This window comes from Protopterus annectens, chromosome 5.part0 (assembly GCF_019279795.1).
Source record: "Protopterus annectens isolate FY-2018-M chromosome 5.part0, PAN1.0, whole genome shotgun sequence".
NCBI classification, from domain to species: Eukaryota; Metazoa; Chordata; order Ceratodontiformes; family Protopteridae; genus Protopterus; species Protopterus annectens.
The window spans coordinates 1,029,975,289-1,030,000,874 of NC_056735.1; the positions used below are offsets into that span (position 1 = coordinate 1,029,975,289).

The window sequence follows — 25,586 nt, forward strand, 5'->3', positions numbered from 1 at the left end:
TATTCAAAGAAAAGATTTCATCATCATTAAGAAAATGTTAAGTTTTAATGTGAAGTTATCAGAAAATAAAGCTGAAAGAACATCAGTCTGTCTCCAAAAATTCCATAGTTTACAGCAGTCATAGAAAATATGGAACCAGTCTGCATTATACAATGTTAGACATCTCCAGCAAATGATCGATTTTTTTTTATTTAGCAATTTTGTCAGGAGTTAAAACATTTTCTGTGTAAAAACTTCCAAGTAAATGCACTCCAATATTGGCCCCAAGAAGTAAGTTTTACTGAAGATAGTTTCTCCCAGACAGGAAAACTTGCACTTTTCTATGTGGTAGGCCTTTTAGTCATTGTTCCATTGCTTAGCTGTTAAAATGGACCTGTAATTTGACAATTTAGTATCCAGATTATACAGTATTTTGTTAGACTGTTGGTCATTCAGTAATATTTCAGATATAATTGTGATTCGGGGAGGTTGATCTAAGAGTTCTGAATAATTGTGCACAAACCTTGAGAATAAGCAGTTACACTTTTAACTTGTCACTGCAAGATTGATTACTACAGTCTTTTATAATTTGCTGAAGTTGTAAAGTTTCCAAATCTTTAATGCATTTTTTCTAACAAATAACATTTTTAGTATTCATTAAAGATGCTAACATGAAGCTTACCTGGGATGTTTTTTGTGATTTTAAAGGGGATTATTAGGTCAAAACAGGATCTGATGTCTGCATGCGAGTATATTATTTTTCTAAAGTTAATGTTATTTAGATAGATTAGTTTCTTAGATTTTGTCACATTATATTGAACAGTGTCAACCAAGAAGAAACCAGAACTTATTGGAGGGATGTTTGGAAGGAATTTTACATGACAGTGAGTTTCATTCTCTATTATAGCTATGTGAAGATCTTTCCAATTTGAGTTGTAATTTGGATCAATCCAATTTAATGTAGTTTTTAAGTAATGATGCTTTGATATAGGTTTCCAAGTCAGGAAATCTTAAACCACCACCATCCCAGATCTAATGGGTTTATATTGCGATATCGAAAGATGAGTTCACCGAACACGTCTTTATCGATATGTAAATATTGACCTTTTGAAATGCCAAACTTGACACTTCAGCGAATTTTTTTCCCAGGAGGAAAAGTTCCTTGGGTGTCACCTGGGATTTGCCCTTTCCTCACTGTAGTGTAATCTTGGAGTTTGTATATTTAGTAAGGGGGGGGGTGAAGCTCCCTCACTATGTAGGGTTTGAAAGTTTGGTTTGTGTACGGCCGAGCAATTTTCTTTTTCCTCTGGGGAAAAAATTTGCTGAAGTGGCCGTTTGGCATTTGAAAAGGTTGATATTTACATGTCGATAAAGACGTGTTCGGTGAACTCATCTTTTGATATCGTAATATAGATCCGATCTAATTTGGTGCCTATACACAATCCTATTTTTGTGAACCATAAGAAGTTTAATAAGTTTTATTCGAGTTTAGTATAATTTTTCCCAGGATGGCTGTCTAGAGCCGGAACAATATATAAAGTTTTTGGAGAGTAATTTTTAACAATTGCAGTCTGTCTTGGAGTGAAAACATTGTTCCAGCTGCTTATATATGTATTTACATGAGATGTTATGTTTATCATTGGTTTCTCTTGTTTTTTTCCAAGTTACTTTATAAGGTTATCCCTAGGTAGTTTAGTCTATTAACTTGTTATCCAGTGATGCTTTGGTTAAGTAGTTGAGATTTCCCTTAGTCAATAAGAACGTGTTTAGATTTTTGCTTATTAAAGTGGAGGCCTGAAATTGTTTGAACGCTATTTATTATTGTCTGATTCTAATGATCCCTTGACTTGGGTAAGGCAAGCAGAATACCATCCACAAATAGCCCTATTTTAGAATTGTATTGATTATAAATATTAATGCCATTGATTTCTTGATTATTTCTTATTTGATGCTAATATTTCTATGACAAGGTCAAATAATAGATAAAGAGCAACCGCATTTGGTATGTTTGGTTATGGAGATCACTTTGAAGTGAAGGGGCCTAATTTGATGTACGACAAATTATCTTTATAAATAGCCTTTGTCACGGAGATGAGATAGCTAGAACCTATCTGCCCAAGGGCATTTATAAGCCTAGCCCATAGTTATGTGGCTTTCGCCACCCCTTTAGTTTGAATAAAAACTATGCCTATCATTTTTCTGTGCCTCTGTCAAGCAGTGACACTGAAGTAATCCTTGGGGTATATCTGCGATCTCCCATCCATTGGTCAAGATTCCTCTTGAACAAGGCCAGCGAGGTGCTCTGCCTCACATGTACCGGGATTTTGTTCCACAGCATAGGGAGTCTCTGGGTGATGAATCTGTCCCTCCAGCACGTTCTATTTATAACCGTGTCAAGGTTTAAGTCTCCGCCTTGTGGTTCTGAGGGATCTAGATTTTTTGAGGTGAAGCATATTCATCAAATCTGGGTTTGACATGGCCTTATATGTCAGGCACAGGTTACCTCTAAGCAAGCGGTATGAGACTGAATAGAGCTGGAGTTCTTTCAGTCGGGCAGCATAAGACATATTTTTGAGACCCTTTATCCTTTTGGTGAGGAACTTTTGGGGCCTTTCAAGCTGCAGCAGGTGTCTGGTCAGATACATTCCGAACGGGGAATTGTACTCAATCATAGGTCTAATGAGTGATGAGTACAGGGGGACGATGACCTCCCTTGATCTAGATGTGAATCCCTTGGAAACGAGAGTGCTTTTAGTATTTCCAACAAAAAATCCTAGTTTACCAAGTCAAATGCTTTTTCTATGTCTAGACTCACCAACAAAGTTTCATTTTCTTTTAATGTTAATATTCCTTTGATATTATCATGAGAGTGCCTTTTATGAATAAACCTGGTTTGGTCATTATGAACTAATTGTGAAAGCTGAACCTTTAATGTTATGTTGTCCTATCTAGTCTTCATTCTAGCTGGTTGGGTTCAGAACTGAGCATCGGTTCTGACTCTGCCACATACTAAAGCTCGAGAGCTTTCACTGGCTCAAGGCTACAACCTATACCAAGATGCCTAGTGGCTGTTCCTCAGAGTTTGCCGCTTGCAGCTTCGGAATTGCTTTTTCGCTGGCTCAAGCAAAGTGAACTTTTTTTTTTTCATTTTTATTTATTTTTTTATTTTTACATTTACATTTGTTAACCGGGTTAGTCTGTTTGAGTTCTTAGTAGCCCTTTTTCAGCAAAGCTCCCAAAAAAAATGTTTAAGCAAGCAAATAGAACAAAGGTAAACACAATTGCATTTTAAGTATACATACTTCTGAAGTAATTACATAATGTGCAATAAAGGAATATATAGAATGGATAGAAATACAATACATATATGGAAATTTTCACGTAGTATGGCAAGAAACTAAGCAGAAATATGGTAAGACTAAGGTCAATACATTGCTGAATCAAGGTACTAGGCATGAAGTAAGTAAATATACAGATAAAGTTGTGTGAACTTCGGAAGTTAGTAAATAAATTAAAGAACAATAATGAGGGATTATGGGAATTGAGTAACATGAGCTAACTAGTATGGAATATGATGGAAAAAAATGTGTAGGTGGTAGTAAGAGCTAGAAGAGATGCAGTTAAGATGTTCATCGTGTTTCACTGTTGTAGTCATTACACTTATCCTGCTGGCAGGCGACCCGCAGTCGGCCTGAGTTCCAAAGTCTTGGTCCCGCGTCGGTTGCTGTCGCCTCTTCCCTGACGTCAGTGTGCCAGGGGTATAAAAGTTGCAACCGATGCCATTTTATTAAGTCTTTCTTGCCGCGCGGTGCCTGAAGCAAAAGCAGTTTGCAAGTGCCGGTCGCCGACTCCTGAGATTTTCAAAATTGAATTTCAGAACCAAAGTCTTCAGTAAAGCCAAGTACCCCGTTGGGGAAACTTTTTCTTGCTCCAGACCGATGTCAGTAAAAGTTAATAATTGTATTTCTTGTGGGAAGCAAATATCTCATAAAGACTTTCACTCTTACTGCATTCCTTGCCTAGGCCCTGACCACGACGTTACTAGTTGTTGGTTTTGTGCTAGATTCAATAAACACACTATTAAACATCTGTTTAATTTTGCTTTACATTATTTGGATGAAGATTTAATTGTATAATGTCGTCGGAACAACCGACGACCGGAATGTATAAAAAATGCAAAGACAAAGAAAGACAGGCATCTGAGGTCCAAAACTGACTAAGCCTCTTCTAGGCCAGTTGCCGGTTCTCAGTGAGGCGCTTTTGCAGCCCCTGACACCCACTACCTCAGAGCCACAGGCCGCAACCGACAGCCACTTTGAGACACCAAGGCCTGTGGAAACTCGAGGTATTGGGCCTACGGAAACTATACCCTCAGATGGGTCCTGAGCCGCTGAGCAGGCACTGGTTTCTGAGGGTGTTTTCAGACCTTCACAGCTTACAATTAAGGCTACTACAGCAGCAAAGGCAAAGTCAAAAACACCATTAAAGACAAGAAAACAAGTGCAGCATTCTCCAGAACAGTCCTCCATGCCAAAGAAACAGATGTTTAAAATGGCCGAAGACCTTATTACTTTAATCAGGGTCTCCCATCACCCTCCTGACAAAAGGCCTAGGCAAGACACAGATTGATTCCTCTGATCAGGTTTCCATTTCCTCTGATTCTTCTTCTGATCAGGGCTATTTGCTCCCTCCCTATGAGGACTCTGATGCTGAAGAGTCCATTCCTTCAGTCTCACCGCCTGAGGATTATTCTTTTGGGGAAACCCTGCACACCATGAGGGAGCATTTCCATTGGGAGAGCCAGGATTACTCAGAATCCAAGAAAAGGCTCAGAGATTTCCTTTTATTGCCTCAGCACAGGCCCCTGGCTATCCCTACTGTGCTTGATATTGTAGATGTTTTTTTCTGAATCCAGTCTGTCTCCAGATTCTTTACCCCCTGCACCAGTAAAGCCAGACAGGTACTACAGGGTCCCTGACTCTCATAAATTTCTTTACAAAGACCTCGCTGCAGACCCAGAAACAATTTGTCAGGGTCCTAAAGGGGTTAAAGCTTCCACTGCCAAAAAATCCTGTCCCCTCAGATAGGAATTCCAGAGCTCTGGACAGATGGGGGGGGGGGGGTTTACACTTCTGCTACTTTAGCTGTAAGAGCTTTAAACTGTCAAGTTTCACATGCTTAAATATCAACAGTATCTCATGTCATTGTTAAAGCAGAAAATGGTTACAAATATAGAAAGTCCTGACTGTAAAGAAATGCAGGATTTATTCCATGTAGTTGAACAAGTGGGAAAGCATACTCTGCAATGTGGTTTTGATTCATTAGAGGCTTCTTGTAGAGCCGCAGTTACAGACTCCGTTATTCGAAGACATGCTTGGTTGAAAGAACAATGTTTAGCTGACCCTGTTACAGTAAAATTATTGGATGCTCCACTGCAGCATGATGCTTTGTTTGGTGTTAAGGCAGAAGAGGTGTTAAAGAAAATGGGGGACAAAGCAAAGTCAATGCAAATGGTGAAAGATTTCTTACAGGTTCAACCACCTAGATTTAGCAGAAACTGGCCTTCAAAAAATTGGTCCTTTTCAGTGTCAGACAGGCCACAGAGGCAGATAGACACCCAAGAGGCAGATCTCATCCCCAAGGCTCCTACAGACCTAAACAATGGGGTGCTTCAGCCCCCAAAGGAGGAGGAGACAAATCACAACCTTATAGGAAATGGTCACAATGACTTCCCTCTGCAAATGCCAAGCTCTTACCAGTTGACAGCACCCCTAGGGCGGAAGCTAGCACTTTGTTCAAAAAATTGGCACATGATCACCCAAGACCAATGGGTGCTGAATATAGTTTCTCAGGGGTACAGGTTCTACTTCCACACGCTTCCAAAACCAAAAGGTATGCCAAACCTGCCACAAAATTAATGGGCAGAGGCACAAAAACAGATTGCTGCTCTTATGGATGTGGGAGCTATTCAAAAAGTTTCACAAGAAGAACAGGGACAAGGATTTTACTCAAGACTTTTCTTAGTACTCAGAAAGGACAAAGCCTGGAGACCCATACTGGACCTGTCAATCCTAAATACTTTCCTGGATGTTCCAAAATTCAAAATGTTAACACTACAACAACTTCTGCCCATGCTGGGCAAGGAGGCTTGGCTAGTTATTTGGATCTCAAGGAGGCATACTTGCATGTCCCAATGGGACAATCGTGCAGAAGATACCTCAGATTTATAGCAGGCTCAATGCATTACCAATTCTCTGCACTGCCCTTTGGCTTATCTACTGCACCCAGTGTCTTCACAAAATGCCTGGCACCAGTAATTGTATTTTGCAGACAAGGAATTCAAATATATCCCTACTTGGATGACTGCCTTATTCAAGCAGAGAGCAAGGACATTCTTCTAAAGCACCTGGTGTTTGTAAAAAGATTGCTAATTTGCCTAGGGTGCACAGTAAACGAAAAGAAATCAATACTAGTGCCCTCTCGAGATAATATTCGTGGCTGCAAGCTTAAATACAACTGCCCAGATGGCTTATCTCACGCCAGACAAAGGCAACTGACTCATTACTTTCAAATGATGGCAACAAAGACCCAGCTCCCTGCAAGAAAAATTCTGCAGACCCTGGGTTTCATGGCATCCTGCATTCTACTAATTCCATATGCAAAACTGCATATAAGGAAACTGCAATGGTATCTAAAAAGTGTTTGGACTCAGCATTGTCACAGCCTAGACACAATCATAACCTTGATTTCCTGCCTACAACAGGAGTTTCGATGATGGTCCCAGGCCTGTCACCACAACAAGGGGCAGCCTTTCACCTTACCTACAGCCAGGCAGACAATAACAACGGATGTATCGGATTATGCCTGGGGAGTGCATATGGCAGGAAAATGTATTCAGGGCACGTGGCCCAAGGAACAAATGCATCTTCACATCAATCAAAAAGGGATGCTAGCTGTACAGAATGCCCTGACAGCCTTCAGGGACCTAATACATCCAGGACAACTGTTAATAAAGACGGACAATACCACAGTTATGTGGTACATAAACAAGCAAGGGGGCACACATTCCTACCCCTTATGCAGACAAGCCATGACTTTGTGGAACACAGCACTGACCTACCAAGTACATCTGCAAGCACAATTCCTACCAGGAACAAAAAATACATTGACAGACAAACTAAGCAGAAATCTCATGGATCCTCACGAATGGAAGCTAAATCCACAAGTGTTCAACGTGATAAGGGAATGGGGATGCCCAGACATAGATCTTTTTGCCTCCCCTCACAATTGCCAAATACAGAAATTTTGCACAAGGACTTATCACTCTCAAGCATGGAAAGTGGATGCTCTGTCATTCAGCTGGAAAAAAACTGACAGTCTATGCCTTCCCTCCGATGCCTCTTCTCACCAAGGTGCTTCTGAAAGTCAGACAAGAAAGGCCAAAAATTATCCTGATTGCACTAGACTGGCCACGCCAGCACTGGTACCCAATCCTAAAGACTTTGTCCCAAGGCCCACCTTGGCCTCTACCTCAAATCCCTCATCTTCTGACACAGCAATAAAATCAGATTCTGCACAGTCAACTCAGAACCTTAAACCTGGCAGCATGGCAGATAATGTAGCCACTCAGACTGCACCTCTCTCTAAAGCTGTTATGGATGTAATTTTGGAAGGCAGGAGGCCCAGCAGTAGGAAATCTTATGCAGAAAAATGGAAGAGATTCTGTGCTTGGAACCAGGCACAAGGGCTCGACCCATTGGTCCCCAGTATACCTCGGATTTTGCAATACCTGACTGAGATGTTGGACAAAGGCCTATCTTTTTCATCTATTAAAATCCATGCCTCTGCCATTTCAGCTCATTACAATATGGATCCTCCTATTCTTTCACACCCTCTACTACGACAGTACCTCAGAGGGGCAAAGAATATAAGACCTCCTAGGAGAGCACCAGTACCCACTTGGGACCTCAATTTTGTTTTAGAAAAACTAACACTGCCTCCATTTGAACCAGCCAGCACAGCTAATCTAAAATTCTTCTCATGGAAAACTGCTCTGCTCCTAGCAATAACTTCATCAAGAAGAGTCTCAGAGTTACAGGCATTGATGGCTGTGGAGCCTTTCCTTATTTTTCATCAGGACAGGGTTTCTCTCAGGACAAACACAACATTCATGCCAAAAGTGGTCTCCAATGTGGCCTTAAACCAAACCATTCATTTGCCTACTTTCTACCCAAATCACCAGAATAAAGGGGAAAGACTTCTGCATGCTTTGGACATACACAGGCAGCTACGATTTTACTTGGACAAAACAAAAGCTTTCAGAAAAACTGAGCAACTGTTTGTAGCATATGCTGCAGGATCACAAGGAAAGCCTATTACAAAGCAGACAATCTCCAAATGGATAGGACACTGCATCCGCTTCGGTTATGCACAACATGGCAAATCTGTGCTTAAGGGCATTAGGCCTCATTCTACTAGAGCAGCAGCCACTTCAGCGGCTTTCCTCAGAGGGGTACCGACCAAAGACATTTTAGAAGCTGCAACCTAGAGCTCAGTGCACACTTACCAAGCACTACCACCTACCTCTCTACTCCAAATCTAGAGCAGGCTTTGCCACTGCAGTTCTGCAGGGCTTGTTAGCCTTGCCAAATCCAATCTAGACCCAGCCAGCCAACCTCAGCTTTGGGATTCTACCCAAGTGTAATGATTGCAACAGTGAAACACGAAACTAGTACAGTTGTGTGTACCTACCATAAATGTAGATGTTAGAGTGTATTCACTGTTGCAGTCCAGGTTACCCACCCACCATCCCCCTCTTTGCTGGGACTATTCTGTACTTCTCAACTCTATACAACCTATGTGGTGTATTTGCTTGTAGATGAAGGAAATGTTTATAGTATTACATGCATGGTTGTTTGGCATATTTTTATCTTTTCAGCCTTCCTATCTGGGGGCACCTGACATCTGGGGCAAGAAAAACTGAAGAAAATGGTGTTGGTTGCAACTTTTATACCCCTGGCGCACTGACGTCGGGGAAGTGGCGACAGCAACCGACGCCGGACCAAGACTTTGGAACTCAGGCCGACTGCGGGTCGCCTGCCAGCAGGATAACCCAAGTGTAATGACTGCAACAGTGAATACACTCTAACATAAACATTTATAGTAGGTACACAGCTGTACTTTAGGTTATCCCTGAATGTTTCTTGGATATTAGTTTAGAGCATGAACATATCCAGTTTGATAGAAAAAAGATTTAAGCTGATGTTCTTCATCTCACATTGCTGCAGTCCTTACATATGGGTAGTCCGCTGTCCTCGGTCGGCCCGAATACCAAAGTATTAGGCTGACGTCGGTCAAGGCGCTTAAAACTGACATCAGGACGTCAGGGTACAAAAGCGCATGACCGACATTTCCTCAGTCTTTTTTGCCGCATGGTCCGATGCAGAAGCAGCGTTGCAAGTGCCGTTCGGCGTTCTGAAATTTTTCGAATTCGGAGTTTCAGACGAATCCAAGTTGGCTAAGTACCCGTTGAGAATATTTTGTTTTTCTTGCCTCAGTGTTTTACGGATGTCAGAAAAAGTGAATAACTGTATTTCTTGTGGGAAACAGATACCGCATAGGGATTATCATTCTTTGTGTATTCCTTGTTTGGGGCCTGAGCTGTTGGGTGTCGCTTTTGTGCTAGTTTCAATAAACGCACTATTGCGAAGGTTAGATTGTGCTAGGCTGGTCTTTGGGAAGGTGCAATTATAATATGCCGTCGATTCTCCGGCCGCTTCGAAGCGCAAAGACAAAATAGTTAAACCCAGGCAAGATGAGTCGTTCGGACGCCGGTTCTTTAGAGGTTCAGTGGAACCGGTGGTTCCGACGGAGACTTCTCTGGAGTCTCAGGGGGAGACTTTGATTTTGCAGGAGGTGGTCTCTCAGGAGGCAGGTCAGGCTGAAGGGGCTTCTCAAGTTACTGTACTCCCCTCCCTTCCTAGGGTGGTTAGGCCTTCTCCTTCTGTTTCCAAGGCTTCTCCCAGAGGCAGGCCAGTTTTAGCTTCTGTTGGTGTCGCTCCTAGTTCAGTCTTGGTGGGCGTTGAGGAGTATTAAGTGTCAGAGAATTTGCAAGTGATGGGCAGGATTTAGGATTGTTAAGTATATTGTGGGCTATAAAGAGTTGGGATTGAGGCAGTAAGTTGGAAAATTCAGGCCAGTGTAAAGCCTTTAATGTAAGGCAGTGATGGGATTTGTAATGTTGATTTGCAGCAAATCTGGCTACTTAGTTGTATGTGGTTTCTAGTTTGGATATTAGTTTGGATATTAGGTTACTCTGTAGATGGGTAAGAATAGGTGAAGCATAGAGTAGGGATGGTAGAAGCAGGGATTGGGCAAGGGATGGCCTGGATGCACAGGGAAGAAAGTTTTTTTGTGACTGTAAAGCAGACCTAGTTTTTAGTGTTATTTTTATTGAGCTATGAATGTGTGATGGTTGAATGTAAGATGTTAAGTTGTCCATCTCGCCTTCGTTCTTGCTGTTTGGGTTTGGAACCGATCCTTGGCTCCGACTCTGCCATCTTCTATAGCTCGAGAGCAGTTTACTGGCTCGAGGCTACCCCTTATCCCAGCATGCCCAGTGTCCGCTACCCAGATCTCATTTGCCGCTTCAGCTGCGAGGTTGCTTCGTTACTGGCTCAAGCTTAGTATAGTTTTTTTCTATTAATATATTGTTTATTCTTGAAATTTTGTCAAGTATGTCAATTTTTGTCTAGATATATTCCTTTATCCCTTATCGCTTTCTTGCGTTGGCCGTCGCTCCATAACTTGTAGGCTTTCTGTTTCCTTTGAACTCGTTTAAATTAGAGAGTCCCCCCCCTCTTAGGATAGCCGTTTAAATTGGAGGCTTTCCTTTCTGTTCCTTAACTGTATTAAAAAAAAAAGTCTGTTTGTTTTTTTGTAGTATAGCTTTTTATTATTATTGTTGTGGTGGTTGTAAAAATACCAAGGTATCTGGCTTCAAAAAGTGACTCATGCTGTCAGAAAATGTCTTTGACAGATGGGCACACTAGTTGTGTATATTGTTTGGGTGCTGTTCACCTGCAGGACTCCTGTTCTATATGTCACGCTTTTAGTCCAAGGGTCCTGTAGGAGTGCAAAAACAAATTAATCCTTCTGGGATTATTGAAGCCTCAGGATTCTCTGGCTAAAAGTACACTGCCAGTGAAATCCCCTAGCAGACTCCTTTACTTGACCATCCAAGTATGTCGGTGCCGGTTGGCACTGACAAGACAACTCCTCCATCGGCTCCATCTGCTATTTCGGAGCGGTCTCAGAGCCATAAGAGACTGAGGTCTCCGTCCTTGGAGTCCATCCACTCGGCACCTCAGTCACCTTTGTTAGAGTGAATGTAGCCATTATTCTTCCCACTCCTCTCGATCCTCTACATTATCGGATCATGATGTGGAGAGAGTAGTAAGTAGGTTGCTTAAGTCACAGGCACTGGCAAAAATTCTGTCCAGTCCACCTCAACAGGTCTCGTCTCCAACCGCCTCTATTTCTGTTCCTCCTCTGACTACATTTAGCTCGGAGCTGGAGACCATGGATCCGCAGATGGTAGAACAGTCGACGCCGATCATCTTTCCTTCGGTTCTGACGTTGGCTCCGATTACCTCGATTATACCTTCTATCGAGGGATCTGGGCGACGAGACTCTCTTATTGGCTCCGAGGGGGGGAGTGACATCGGACCCTTGTCCGACCCCGTTCTCCCCCTTGGAGCTTCGGTGCAGGTGAGCTCTCCTCCGTCTACCTCGGAGCAGTCACCCTCAACGTGGAGAAAGATGCCTGTTTCTTCAGAGCCAGAGCTTTCTCTGCCTAGAGGTCGGGACACCTTCATGGTCATGTGGAGTGTGCTGTCCCCCGAAACAGCTCTACTGCCAACTCCATCGGCTCCTCCCCCATGGTGTCTGTTCCAACCTACTCCTCCTCCGGACCCCAAGCATCGGGAACCTATGCCCCAGGACACCCCATTCGGTGATCCCTCTTCTTCTGAAGCCTCCCCTGATCACTCAGAAGAGCCTCCCCAGAAGTGCAAGAGGAAGCACATAGACTCCTGAATCTGTCACTTCAAGACATGGATGAATCGGAAGGGTCCCCAAGGTCCCCCTCTGAAGATGTTTTTCGGACATCCTTGAAATGCTTAGACAGAGGAGGGACTGGACTTCCCTAGCCCCTACAGAGGACGAGTCTGTATACCTGGACGCATTTGGTTCCTGAACTTCCACCTCCTTTTCGATCCACTCATGTCTGTAGTGGCTCGAAAGGCTTAGTCAGCTCCAGATTCTACGGAACCCACTCCAATGAGACCAAACAAATTTGTTACAGCCCCCCAGGACAAGCGATTCCTCTCCAAAGGTGTGCCCGTTGATGCCATGGTGGTAGTAGCAGCCACCAAGAACGAGTTAGCAGAAACCTCTTCATCTTCTGAACAGAGAGTCTCGGACGATGGAAAGATATGGAAAGTGAATGTTTGCTTCAGCGACCTTTTCAATGAGGTCCCTGAACTATCTATGCCATTTTACACGTCTTTAAAGGGATCTCCTGAAAGAGCTTGGAGATGCCCTTAAAGATCCTAGAGCTGAGGGAGCACCAGCCAAAGTAGCTTCTCAGCTTGCGACTCTTAATTCCATAGTCAACTCCTCCATGAGGCTGATTTCCTATGCAGCCGATGGCGCAAGCAGAGCCACAGGGACAGGTGTAGCTGTCAGGAGAAATGCTTGGATGCAGCTGTGTCAGTTTGCGGAACCCTTTTGAGCATCCTTCACCAAAACTCTCTTTGGCTTCTTTCTCTTTGGGCTTCAGGTGAAAGACGCATTGACCAGGTGTGAGCAGGAAGGCAAGACGCTCTCTGCCGTGGGAGTCCATTTTTCCACTCCTTCCAGACCTTATACCAAGAGTCAGAAGAGCGGAAAGATGTGGTTCCGAAAATCCTAGGGACCCTTGCCTGACACACATGGTGATTTTTTCCCCCAGTGGCAGAGGGGGGACCGCAAAACCAGGGTGACAGAGAAACCTTCTTTGCCAAACCCTTCCAGCATCCCTGAAGGGTTGTCCGACTGCTCACGTCTGGAGGCAGTCAGGGGAAGACTTTCGCTGTACCCAAAAGCCTGGCAAAATATAACAAGAGACATGGGTACTATCCATCATATCCGGAGGTTACAAAATTCCCTTCCATCAATCCCCCATAGAATCAGTCCATCCCAGATGTCCCACACTATCTGAGGAATCCAAGCAGTCACAGAAGTTTCAAGGCTGCTAGAAAAAAGAGCCATTCAAGAAGTCCCCGCAGACCAACTAGGATCCGTAACTTACTCAAGATTCTTTTTAGTACCAAAAAAAAAAGACGGGACTGGGGACCAGTACTGGATCTCAGCAGATTGAACAAATCTGTACAGGACGCGTACCACCATATCAAGATGGACAGATGCCGCAGGAGATTTCTTCGCTTCTGGGTAGGGTCCAGTCATTACCAGCTCAGAGCTCTGCCCTTTGGTCTCACTTCAGCCCCCAGGGTGTTCACCAAGTGTGTGGCAGTAGTCACGGCTCACCTGAGACGTCAAGGTTTCCAGGTATTTCCCTATCTAGATGACTGGCTCCTGACTGCTACCACCAGGCATCAACTCTGAGGCACGGGATTTTACAATCACTTCATGCACTCAACTAGGCATTACATTAAATTTAGAAAAATATGCCTTGTTGCCCTGTCAGTCCATCACATACATAGGAGCAGAATTAAACACAAAATAAATGTTTGCAAGATTACCACAGGAAAGAGTTTCCACTATTCGTAAACAAGTGTTAATTCTAATGCAGAGCAAAAGGGTTCAAGTCAGACATGTCCTCCAAGCTCTAGGCTCCATGGCAGCTGCCATTCTTCTTGTCCCATTAGCGTGTTTCCACATGAGAATCCTCCAGTGGCTTCTTTTCATGCAGTGGTCTTTCCAGGAACTACCCATGTCTCACATGATCCTGATCACAGAAACATGCAAAAAGCACCTTTCTTGGTGGATGGTCTCCCCACTAGTAATTCAGGGCAGACCTTTCATACAACCCCCTCCGGTAGCCACAGTGACCACGGACGCCTCCCTGATAGGGTGGGGGGGGGGCATTATCTAGGCAGGACAGTCCAAGGCATTTGGCAACCTCACGAGTACCATCTGCATATCAATGTCCTAGAAATGAGAGCGGTACTCCTAGCATTGCAAGCCCTTCAAGACTCCCTTCCTTCCGGGACCATTGCAATCCAAACGGACAACATGTCAAGTGGTGTGGTACAACAAACTGGGCGGGACAAGGTCTTACCTCTTGTGTCGAGAAGCACTCAGACTGTGGCAATGGGCGATTTCCTCCCAACGTTTTCTGATAGCAATGCACATCCCTGGGAAATCCAACATCATAGCGGACAGGCTCAGCAGAGCTATCCTCATGCCTCACGAGTGGTCTCTGAATCAGGAAGTTGCGGATCTTATCGTCTGCAAATGGGGACAGCCCTGCTGCGACCTATTTGCCACTCCTCTCAACAACAAATGCAGCAGCTACTTCTCCCTACTTCCTCTTCCAGGTCATATACCCAGAGATGCTCTAGTCCACGATTGGCCTCAGGGACTCCCTTATGCTTTTCCCCCTTTCCCCTAATTCCAAGACTCATGCAGAAAGCAAAATCGTTGGGTTGCAAAATGATCCTCATTGCCCCGTATTGGCCTCAACAGATATGGTTCCCATTCCTACACCTCCATCTTCTGGATCAACCGTGGATTCTGAACCCAGTTCCAGATCTTCTGATTCACCAATCAGGCGAGTTGCACTAGTCCCTCCATACTCTCCAGCTCACAGCTTGGTTACTCCACTTCCAACCTTAGCCAGGCTTTCCAGTATCTCCTCAGCAGTCCGTGATATTGTTTCTTCACAAGTCTATTACAAGGAAAACGTATGCTAGTAAATGGAAACGGTTTTCTTACTGGGCAGAATATAGAAATTTGGATTCTTTCTCAGCCCCAGTCCATGAAATTCTTGAATTTCTAGCACAACTTTTTCAGTCTGGTGCGGCATCCACTGCCATTAGAGAACAATTAGCTGCCATTTCTAATTTTCATATCGGTATGTTTAATTCTAGCATAATGTCTCATAAGCTTTGCAAGGCCTTTATGAAAGGAACATCTCTTCTTGGATCCCCAGTTAGAGATCCTCCTCCTCCTTGGGATCTCAGTTTAGTTTAGCTTCCTTAATTTTGCCTCCCTTTGAACCAGCAGCATCATGTTCTTTAAAATTTCTTTCTTGGAAGACACTTTTTCTGGTTGCTGTCACTTCAGCTAGACGTGTCTCAGAACTTCAAGCACTGTGTTCTTCCTCCTTACCTGGTGTTTCACAAGGACAGAGTTTTTCTGCGGACCAGTCCATCCTTTAGTCCCAAAGTCTGCTCAGAGAACAATTTAAATCAGTCCATAGATCTCCCAGTTTTCTTTCCTAATCACAGCAACAAGGCAGAATACAAGCTCCACCAATTTGATGTGCACAGGCAATTGCGTTTTTGCCTCCATAGAATTAGGGAACTAAGAAAGTCAGACCAGTTATTTCTTATGCTTTCAACAAACAAGGCCTTCCAGTTTCTAAAGTGACCTTTTCCAGATGGTTATCTGATACTATTGCCTTTATTTATCAGTTACGGAATAGAGCTACCAGCTAAACCAAAAGGTTATTCCACTAGAGCATTAGCCACCTGTGTAGCTTTTCAGTCTAGGTTGCCCATAGACTCAATATGTGCAGCTGCTACTTGGGCAAACCCTCACACTTTTATCTCTCATTACAAGGTAGGTATGGTCTCCCGAAGCAGAGCTTCATTTGTTTCTACTGTTCTGAAGAGTCTGTTCCAATGAGCCACCTGGGATTTTAGGTGCTAGGGATGCTGTCCCAAACTTCAAGAATGAAGGCGAGATGGACAACTTAACATAAAGAAGTTATGTACCTACTGTAATGTTCCATGTTAGTTGTCTTCATCTCGCCTTCCACCTTGCGTCCTTCCCCCTTCCTAGAGGATTGTGAGGAGTTCCCTTTTGTTAGCATCTTTTATTACTTCACATGCCAGGTAATTTATAACTCTTCCTTGTTTAGGCGTATTGGACAACCAGTTTTTAGGAACTGGTTACTCTACTTATGTCTAGTGTGCGCCATCACAAACGAGATCTGGGTAGCTGACGGGCATTCTGGGATAAGGGGTAGTCTCGAGCTATAGAAGATGGCAGAGTCGGAGCAGAGGATCGACTCCGAACCCAAACAGCAAGAAGGAAGGCGAGATGAAGACAACTAACATGGAACGTTATGGTAGGTACATAACTTCTTTTTCATCATCAATTATTGCTCCAAAGAGTATTGTTTGGGTGTCAACAGAAATTTTAGTTCCGTTAAGAGATGTTACGGAGAAGTTCTGTTTTGCATGTTCCAGATTTTTAGGTGGAAAAGTAGTAGCTTAGTTTTGCTCGCATTTAGCAGGAGTTGGTTGAATTGTAGCCAGTTTTCAACTGAGTGGAGTGAGTTTTGTGTAAGGGTTTGAAGGTTTACTATGTTGTCAACAGAGTTGGTCGAATTGTCAGCATACTGAATAAGATTGGATTTGGGGGCAGGATGAGAAAAGGTCATTGGTAAATACATTGAAGAGTAGAGGGCCCAGTATTGATCCTTATGGGACCCCTGTCCTAACTGCTAGAAGGGGGGAGTAGGAAGAGTTCCATCTAACAGTCTGGTGTCTGTTAGTGAGGTAATCACAGAACCAGGAGGTGGTGGAGTTTGAGAAGCCTAAGTTGGAGAAGTTTATGATGAAGGTATGGTGAAGTATGGTATGAGATACGGTGTTGAATGCTTTTGACAGGTCCAGAAAGGGGGCTGATGCTATTTTGCTATTATCCATGACTTGAGCAATGTTGTTTGTAAAGGATACAAGAGCAGTAGCTGTGCTATTTGTGGGGCGGAAGCCATGTTGAGTTGGTGTGAGTAGGTTTTCTTTTAGCAGATGATTAAGTATTTGCTTATGGAAGCACTCTAACAGTGTTTTGGAGAGAGGAGACAGTATGGTAATTGGTCTGAAATTGGTTGGCTCAGTGGAGTTTCCTCCTTTATGAAGAGGTACTACAAAAAATTTCTTCCAAATTTCAGGGACTTTGTCCTCTTTTATTGATCTTTTAATCAGGCTAGATATGGGGTAAGCTAGAGATGTAGCTACATGTTTAAGGAGGAAGGTTATCAGCTGAGGGTGAACCAGGTTTTAGTTTAGTTAAGAGCAACTTGATATAAGAGGTGGGATCAGGTGATAGTGAGAATGAGAGTGAGAATGAGAGTGAGGGTGAGAGAGGTGTATGAAGATGTAGACTGATTGAAAGAGGTGAGAATGGAGAAGTTGTTTTCACTGGTTTCAATGGTTTCAATGAAAAACTTAAGGATGGTTGCTATTTCCAGAGGAGTCTTGTCAGAATAAGGTGTGGGTGGGATAGGAGTACCAGGTGAGAGAAGTTTATTAATAGAGTTCCAGAATTTTTTAGGATTACAGTTGGGATTAAGTGAGGATTGGCAATAGGTCTTTTTATCAAGATTGATTTGTTTCTTAGCTTTGTTTCTAAGTTCCATGTAAGAGATAAAGTTGGAAGTGGTATTATTGCCTTTCCAAGTTTTATCTCTGGTCTTCATGAGTGTAAGGGTAGTTTTAGTTAGCCATGGAGTACATCTGAATTCGATGCAAGTTGGGGCAAGCGAGCTGAGGATAGATAGAAAGGTGTTGTTGAAGTGTAGGACTGCCTCATCGAGAGGGAGAGTAGAGAGGAGGTAATTTTAGTGAGTCAGGAGAATAGCTTGATAGATCACTGGTCACCTTGCATTGTTGTGCTTTATGCAGGTATTCAGAGTTTCTGTGAACTAGTAAAGGTAGGTGATCACCTAATGTGTCTGGTAGAGTGGTTGGATTATGGTAATGTTGGGTGTGAGATACTAGCATCCAGTCAATAAGGGAACCAGTAGAGGAAAATTTATGAAGGTGGGTAGGGGAAGAGATGAGCTGTGTGAATCCATGCAGGTAGAGAGAGGTAGAAGGTGATTCTTCATTGATCTGCATCCAGTCAGTATTGACATCTCGTAGTATGATGGTTTCATAAGGGATAATTTTAGATCTGAAGTAGGAGATTCATTTGTCTGCAACCTGTGGGTCATGGATCCGACATCGGATCCGAACCGGCATGGTTTACCAGCTATGGATCCAAGCTCTCAGCTCCTCCCCTCACCCATAATGCCCTGCTCTCCCTACATGACCTCAGATCTTGTTTGCCGCGCTGGTGACCAGGTTTGTGTTTCCAAGCTCTTCAGCTAAGTGCTCTTTTTCAAGTATTTAGAAGTTTAAAAATTGTAGGGGCCTCCGGTAGATGCCTTGTTGGCGGCGGCCACCAAGAGGGAACTTGCTCAGGAGAGTCCCTCAGTCCATCCCCCGAGCAAGGAGTCTCGGATGATGGACCGCTTGGGGAAGCGGATGTTTAGTTCAGCGACCTTCTCTGTGAGGCGCTGAACTATCTGGCTGCGTGATTAGGATGCAGCGCGATCTTATAAAAGAATACGCTGCATCCCCCCCAGAGTCCATGTCGGAGGAGGACAAAGTGCTGCACTCCACCCGCATGGCCACTCTCAGGTCCGTCACTAATACCTCTATGCGGCTACTGTCCCATGCTACGGAAGGTGCCGCTAGAGCCGCAGGGGCAGGCCTAGTTACTAGACGTCAGGCCTGGCTCAGTCATTGGGATTTCTCAGAGCCCTTCAAGTCGTCACTTGCGAACGTCCCCTTCGATGGTTCTGCCCTCTTTGGCAAAACTGTTTGTGACACTTTGACCCAGAGCGAGAAGGACAGGAAGACGCTGTCTGCCGTCGGAATCCGCTTCTCTGCACCCCAGAGGCCCTATTCTAGGAACCAAAAGGGTCAGAAGAAGATGTGGTTCCGGAAGTCGCAGCAATCCCAGCCTGCTCCGGACAACCAGTCCTTCCGTGGCAGAGGAGGACAGGGAGGACGCCGCCCTAGGGGCAGAGGGGCTCCTAGGAACTTCGGGTCCAGAGAACCCTTCTCTGAACGGCCCGCAGCAGCCCTGAGGGTTGCACGGCTGCGCCACTCTGGAGGCAGTCGGGGGACGTTTTTCGGAGCACCTAGCGGCATGGGAGTCCATAACATCAGACCGCTGGGTTCTCCGGATTATATCCAGAGGATACCGTATCCCCTTTCTTCACTTACCAAAATTGAAGTCCCTCCCCGACATTCCACCCGGTCAGTGGGAGGCCGCTTTGGCAGAAATTGGCCATCTGCTAAAGAAAAGAGCCATCCAGCCCATCCCCCCAGACCAGATCGGATCAGGGTTCTACTCCAGGTTCTTTTTAGTGCCAAAAAGACGGGGATCTAAGACCAATTTTAGACCTTTCACTCTTGAACCTGGCAGTTCCCAAGGAGAAGTTCCGAATGGTCACGTTGCAGTCTATTCTCCCCCTTCTGGGAGAAAATCATTGGATGTGCTCCATAGACCTCAAGGATGCGTACTACCACATACTAATGGACAGGCACTCTAGGAGGTTTCTCCGCTTCCGGCTGGGAGCCAGTCACTACCAATTCCGGTCCTTCCCTTTGGTCTCACCACAGCCCCCAGGGTGTTCACCAAAGTATTAGCAGTGGTAGCAGCCCACCTGAGGCTTCAGGGGGTGCAGGTCTTTCCTTACCTGGACGACTGGCTTCTCACCGCCCCAACAAGGCATCTACTTCTCTTGGCGCGAGACTCCTTTCTCCATCTTGCTCCACGCCTGGGCATCACGATAAACACAAAATCCAACCTAGCACCCACTCAGCTCATAGATTTTATAGGTGCCAGGTTAGACACGAGGAGACTGAGAGCCTTCCTCACAGCGGACAGAGTGCAAAGCCTACAGCTCCAGGTGCGGGCCATTCTCCACTCAAATTCAGTTCCGGCGGAGTTGGTCCTGAGGGCCCTAGGGTCCATGGCGGCAGCGATTGCGCTTCTTCCTCTCGCCAGGTTCAATATGCGTATCCTTCAATGGACTCTCTTGGTTCAGTGGTCGTATCTTGCTCTTCCTATGCATCATCCCATTGCGATCAGCAAAGCGTGGTGGCTACACTCTCCAGATCTCCACGGAGGCTGCCCCTTTTGTGCCTCTCCCCCTCTCGCCACGGTGACCACGGACGCCTCCCGCCTCGGGTGGGGGGGGCATTTTGCAGGCCGGACGGTCCAAGGCACGTGGGAAGATTCAGAGACCTTGCTGCATATCAATGTCCTAGAGATGAGAGCAGTGCTCTTAGCGTTGCTAGCACTTCAGGCCTTTCTTCCCTTGGGAACAATTGCGATTCAATCGGACAACATGTCTGATGTCCTTCATGGATGCATCTGCAGTCATAACAACAGGGTTGTCCTGTCGTCAGGCAGCCCTTCAGTCGGCCGGATTCCAAAGTCCGGGTCCGGCTTCGGCTGATGTCGCACTTCACCCGACGTCATCTCTGTTGGTCTTCGGGTATAAAAGCATCAGCCGACGCCATTTTCCTCAGTCTTTCTTGCCGTGGCAAGCAGAAGCTGTTCGCAAGTGCCGGTCGGTCGGATCCAGAGATTACTTCTACCGAATACTACTTCGAAGACTTCTAAAGCTAAGTACCCCGTTGGGGACTCTTTCTTGCCTCAGCCGATGTCAGAAAAAGTTAATAATTGTTTAACCTGTGGGAAACAAATACCTCATAAAGATTTCCACTCTTATTGTCTGCCTTGTTTAGGCCCAGCCCACGACGTAGCAGCCTGTTCGCCTGTGCTTCTTTCAACCGAACGCTTAGGCGTCGGTCGGAGTTTGCAGAACAGTTTTTCGGTTCTGATTTTGCGTACATTATGCCGTCGGATCCTCCGACTACCCAATCTGCCAAAAAACGCAAAGATAAAGACCGACACGGTCCGCGGTTTCAGCGAAACCATGGTTAAGCAAACAGCGAGTGTCTCGGTTTCGGCCGAAACCGAGAAAACTGATCAAAGTACAGCTGAACCTATTCCTACAACTGAGGCCCCTGCTACAACTCTTGAATCTGCCTCAGAAATTTTATCCACTACGGTGGTTGATTTATCAGACACCATTCCCTTGGATGTCTCTACCCCAGCACGTGGTGCTGCTAGGCCTCCAGCAGCCATGTCCATTAAGGCCTTCGCCAGGGCTAAAGCAGCCAAGACTACTAAAACAGTGCCTGTTAAACCCCCCACATCCAGGCCCTCTTCTAGTTCTCAAATGCTTACTTTGGCAGATTTAATTTCATTAATTAGAGGATCTCAATCTCACCCAGACAGGGCCTCTCAGCCCCCAGAGAAGAGACCTAGGGCAGAGCCCCCTGAGCCAGTGTCCTCTGATGATTCTGCTGATGAATCAGACATAACTGACCAGCCAGAGGCTCCTTTCTCCAATTTTGAAGATTCTGATGCTGAAGAATCCATTCCAGCTGCTTCCCCACCAGAAGAATTCTCCTTTGGGGAAACCTTACATGCCATGCGAGAGCAGTTCCAATGGCAGCAACAGGATTTTTCAGACTCCAGAAAAAGACTTGGGACCTTTCTGCACCTCCCACAGCACAGGCCCTTAGCTATACCTCCTGTTCTCTCTGTGGTGGATGATGCTTTCAATGATGTCTGCTCCGCTCCAGATTCTTTACCTCCAGCCCCTGCCAAACCAGACAGATTTTACAGGGTGCCAGATACTCATCACCACCTTTACAAGGCCCCACTTGCTGACCCATAAACTATATCCCAGGGTACCATAGCTAAAAACCCTATTCCTTCTGAAAGGGAAGCAAGGTCATTAGACAGATGGGGTAAAAAGGTCTACACTTCAGCTACTCTCTCAGCTAGAGCTTTAAACTGTCAGTTTCACATGATACAATACCAAGAGTTTATGCTTGATCAGTTAACTAAAAAATTAACCACTGATGAATCTCTTGATAAGAAATATGTATTAGAAATGGTAAATAACATACAACAGGTTAGCAACCATTCCTTAAAATGTGGCTATGATGCACTGGAGGCTTCATTTAGATCAGCCATGACTGGCACAGTGATAAGAAGGCATGCATGGCTAAAGGAGCAAGCTTTACCGGATCATGTTAAAGCTAAGTTGCTAGATGCTCCTATGGATAAGACAAGTTTGTTTGGTACACCTGCCCAGCAGGTTATGAAGAAAATGGAAGAAAAGGCAAAATCTGTTCAAACTGTTAAAGATTTCTTGCAGGTTCAACCCCAAGGTTTAGCAGGAACTGGCCTGCCAAAATTGGTCCTTTCCTGACTCCACAAAATTTCAAAGGGGCAGGAATAGACGTTCCAGAGGCAGAAACCAATCCAGAGGAGGTGCCTACAGAGGACGACAGTGGCAAGGTAACAACAGAGGCACAGACACAACTACTGCCACTACATCAGCACAACCACAGTGACTTAACCTAAATACCAGGGAACAAATAGCAGCTCCTCTAGGCGGAAAGTTAACCTTATTTTCAAAGAACTGGCACTACATAACAAAAGACAAGTGGATTTTACAAACCATAGATCAAGGTTACCGGTTTCACTTCCACACTTTACCAGTCAAAGAGGAATGCCAAATCTACCTCCAAATCAAAAAACAGAGGCTCTACACCAGATAATGGAGTTAGCAAACATGAGAGCTGTAGAAAGAGTGCCAACAGCAGAACAAGGAAAGGGGTTCTACTCCAGACTATTCCTAGTTCCAAGAAAGGAAAAAAGTTGGAGACCAATTCACCTGTCCACCTTAAATACATACATCATTGTCCCAAAATTCAAAATGCTGACCCTACAGCAACTTCTTCCCATGCTGGGCAAGGAGTCTTGGCTGGTAACTCTAGATCTCAAGGAGGCATACCTGCACGTCCCCATTTGACCAATCTGCAGAAGATACCTCAGATTTCTTGCAGGATCAGAGCACTGTCAATTCTCAGCATTGCCCTTTGGCTTATCTACTAGAGTATTCACAAAATGCCTGGCATCAGTAACGCCCATTGCAGACTACAGGAATTCAAATTTAACCATACCTGGACGACTGCCTGCTACAAGGGGACAACAAAAGCAAGCTGACAACAGATTTACAAAGGGTCATTTACTTGCTACAAGCACTGGGATACACAGTCAATTTACAAAAATCAAGGCTGATACCATCCCAAACAAGGACATTCTTGGCTGAATTGGACACAGTAAAACAAATGGCATTCCTGACTACAGAAAACAAAAGAACTTCCTCTTTACTTCTTGGCAGTAACAAAACTGAACAAGTTAACAGCAAGAAAAGTACTGCAGGCCTTGGGCTTCATGGCATCATGCATAATCTTGGTCCCATTTGCCAGGCTACATATGAGAAAACTACAGTGGTACCTAAAGAATTTATGGTCCCAGCACAGACACAGCCTGGAAACAGAAATCCCACTAATTCCATGCTTAAAACAGGAGTTCCTATGGTGGGCTCAGGCATGCCAGTCAAACCCAGGCCTACCCTTTCGCAGATGTCAAGCAAGCCAGACCATGACAACAGGCGCTTCAGACCTAGGATGGGGGGCCCACATGCTGGACAAATGCGTGCAAGGATTGTGGACACAGGATCAACTTCACCTGCACATCAACCTAAAAGAAATGCTGGCAGTAAAACTGGCAATCCAAAAGTTCAAACCATTTCTCAAAGAGGGCCAGTTGATGATAAGGACAGACAACACCACAGTCATGTGGTACATCAACAAACAGGGAGGCACTCATTCATACCCCTATGCAGAATGACTTTGGAGCTGTGGACCCTGGCACTCAGCTACAACATCCAGTTACAGGCAATATTTGTACCGGAAAAGAAAATACTCTAGCAGACATATTAAGCAGAACCACATCGGATGCCCCACTAATGGAAGCTGCACCGGACATCTTCAAGACCATCTCAAAGAAATGGGGAATGCCTCAGATAGATCTATTCGCATCACCTCTCAATCACCAGCTCAAAAAATTCTGCACAAGGACATTCCACCCACTAGCATGGAAAGTGGATTCGCTCTCCTTCAGCTGGAAAGGCCTAACAGCATATGCATTCCCACCTCTTCCTTTGATACACAAGGTACTACTAAAAATCAAGGAAGAACGTCCAAGGATAATCCTGATAGCTCCAAACTGGCCAAGACAACACTGGTACCCACTGCTGAGGAGCATGTTTCGAACAATATGTGGCCAATACCCCTGATGCCTTTGATGTTAACTCAGAACAACTACAGCATCATACATCCAAACCTAAAAACGTTGCAACTGACTGCATGGAACATCACATAGCACCAGCTAATCCAGAACTTTCCCAAAGAGTTAGACATTATTCTTGAAGCACGCAGACCTTCAACAAGAAGGAACTATGCTGGAAAATGGAAAAGGTTTGTCATTTGGAGTACGGAAAGAGGAAAAGATGTGTCAAACATAGATATGCCTAACATTCTGGAGTATCTGGCCGAACTTCTTCATTCAGGCCTGTCCTACTCCTCCATCAAGATACATGCATCAGCTATTTCAGCAGAATACAGCTTTGATCCACCTGTGTTTTGGTAACACTTGCACAGGCAGTTCCTCAGAGGAATCAAGAATGTAAAACCTCCAAGGAAACCACCATTACCAGCTTGGGACTTAAACTTTGTGCTAGAAAAGTTGACACTATCACCCTTTGAACCAGCAGCAACAGCAGACCTACAGCACCTGTCATGGAAAACTGCTTTCCTACTGGCAATTACTTCAGCAAGGAGGGTTTCAGAACTACAGGCCTTAATGGCAGTGCAACCCTTCCTAATCTTCCACCAAGATAGAGTGTCCATGAGGACTAATCCTACATTTATGCCCAAGGTGGTATCCATAGTGTCTTTAAACCAGGCAATCCACCTACCTACCTTCTTTCCCAACCCACAAAACAGAGGGAAAGAATACTGCATACCTTGGATGTACATAGACAGCTACGCTACTACTTGGACAGAACAAAAATAGCAGAAAGACTGACCAACTTTTTGTAGCCTATGCAACAGGAAGGGAAGGAAAAGCTATTTCCAAACAGACAATCTCCAAATGGATAGGAAATTGCATACGATTCTGTTACTCCTTCCATGGAAAACCAATTCCACAGAACATAAGACCTCATTCTACAAGGGCAACAGCCACTACCACAGCCTTCTTACGAGGAGTGGCAACCAAAGACATTATTGAGGCGGCTACTTGGACCTCCGTGCATACATTTGCCAAGCATTATAATTTGCCTCTATATTCCAGATCCCGAGCAGGGTTTGCCACTGCTGTACTGCAAGGGATCCTAAACACACCATAATCTACTTTTATCCTCCTCCCTAGTTGGCTATGGTATTCTACTGTTATGACTGCAGATGCATCCATGAAGGACATAGTACAGTTTTGTACCTACCATAAATGTAGATGTCCGAACTGGATAGCATCTGCAGTCAGGATTACCTCCCTCCTTCCCTCTGTGGTACTCCTAGGGTGTTTACCCTCCTAATAGCTAG

At 44.7% G+C, this 25,586-nt stretch overlaps 1 protein-coding gene across 1 annotated transcript in view; it reads left to right on the forward strand.

The window, feature by feature from the left end:
• The first annotated feature begins 844 nt into the window (after positions 1 to 844).
• NCK2 (NCK adaptor protein 2) overlaps positions 845 to 25,586 on the forward strand; it is a 530,895-nt gene continuing 506,153 nt past the window's right edge. The window contains exon 1 of the mRNA XM_044072748.1: positions 845 to 863. The gene's annotated coding sequence lies outside the window, so the exon portion shown is untranslated. The remainder of the gene's footprint in view (positions 864 to 25,586) is intronic.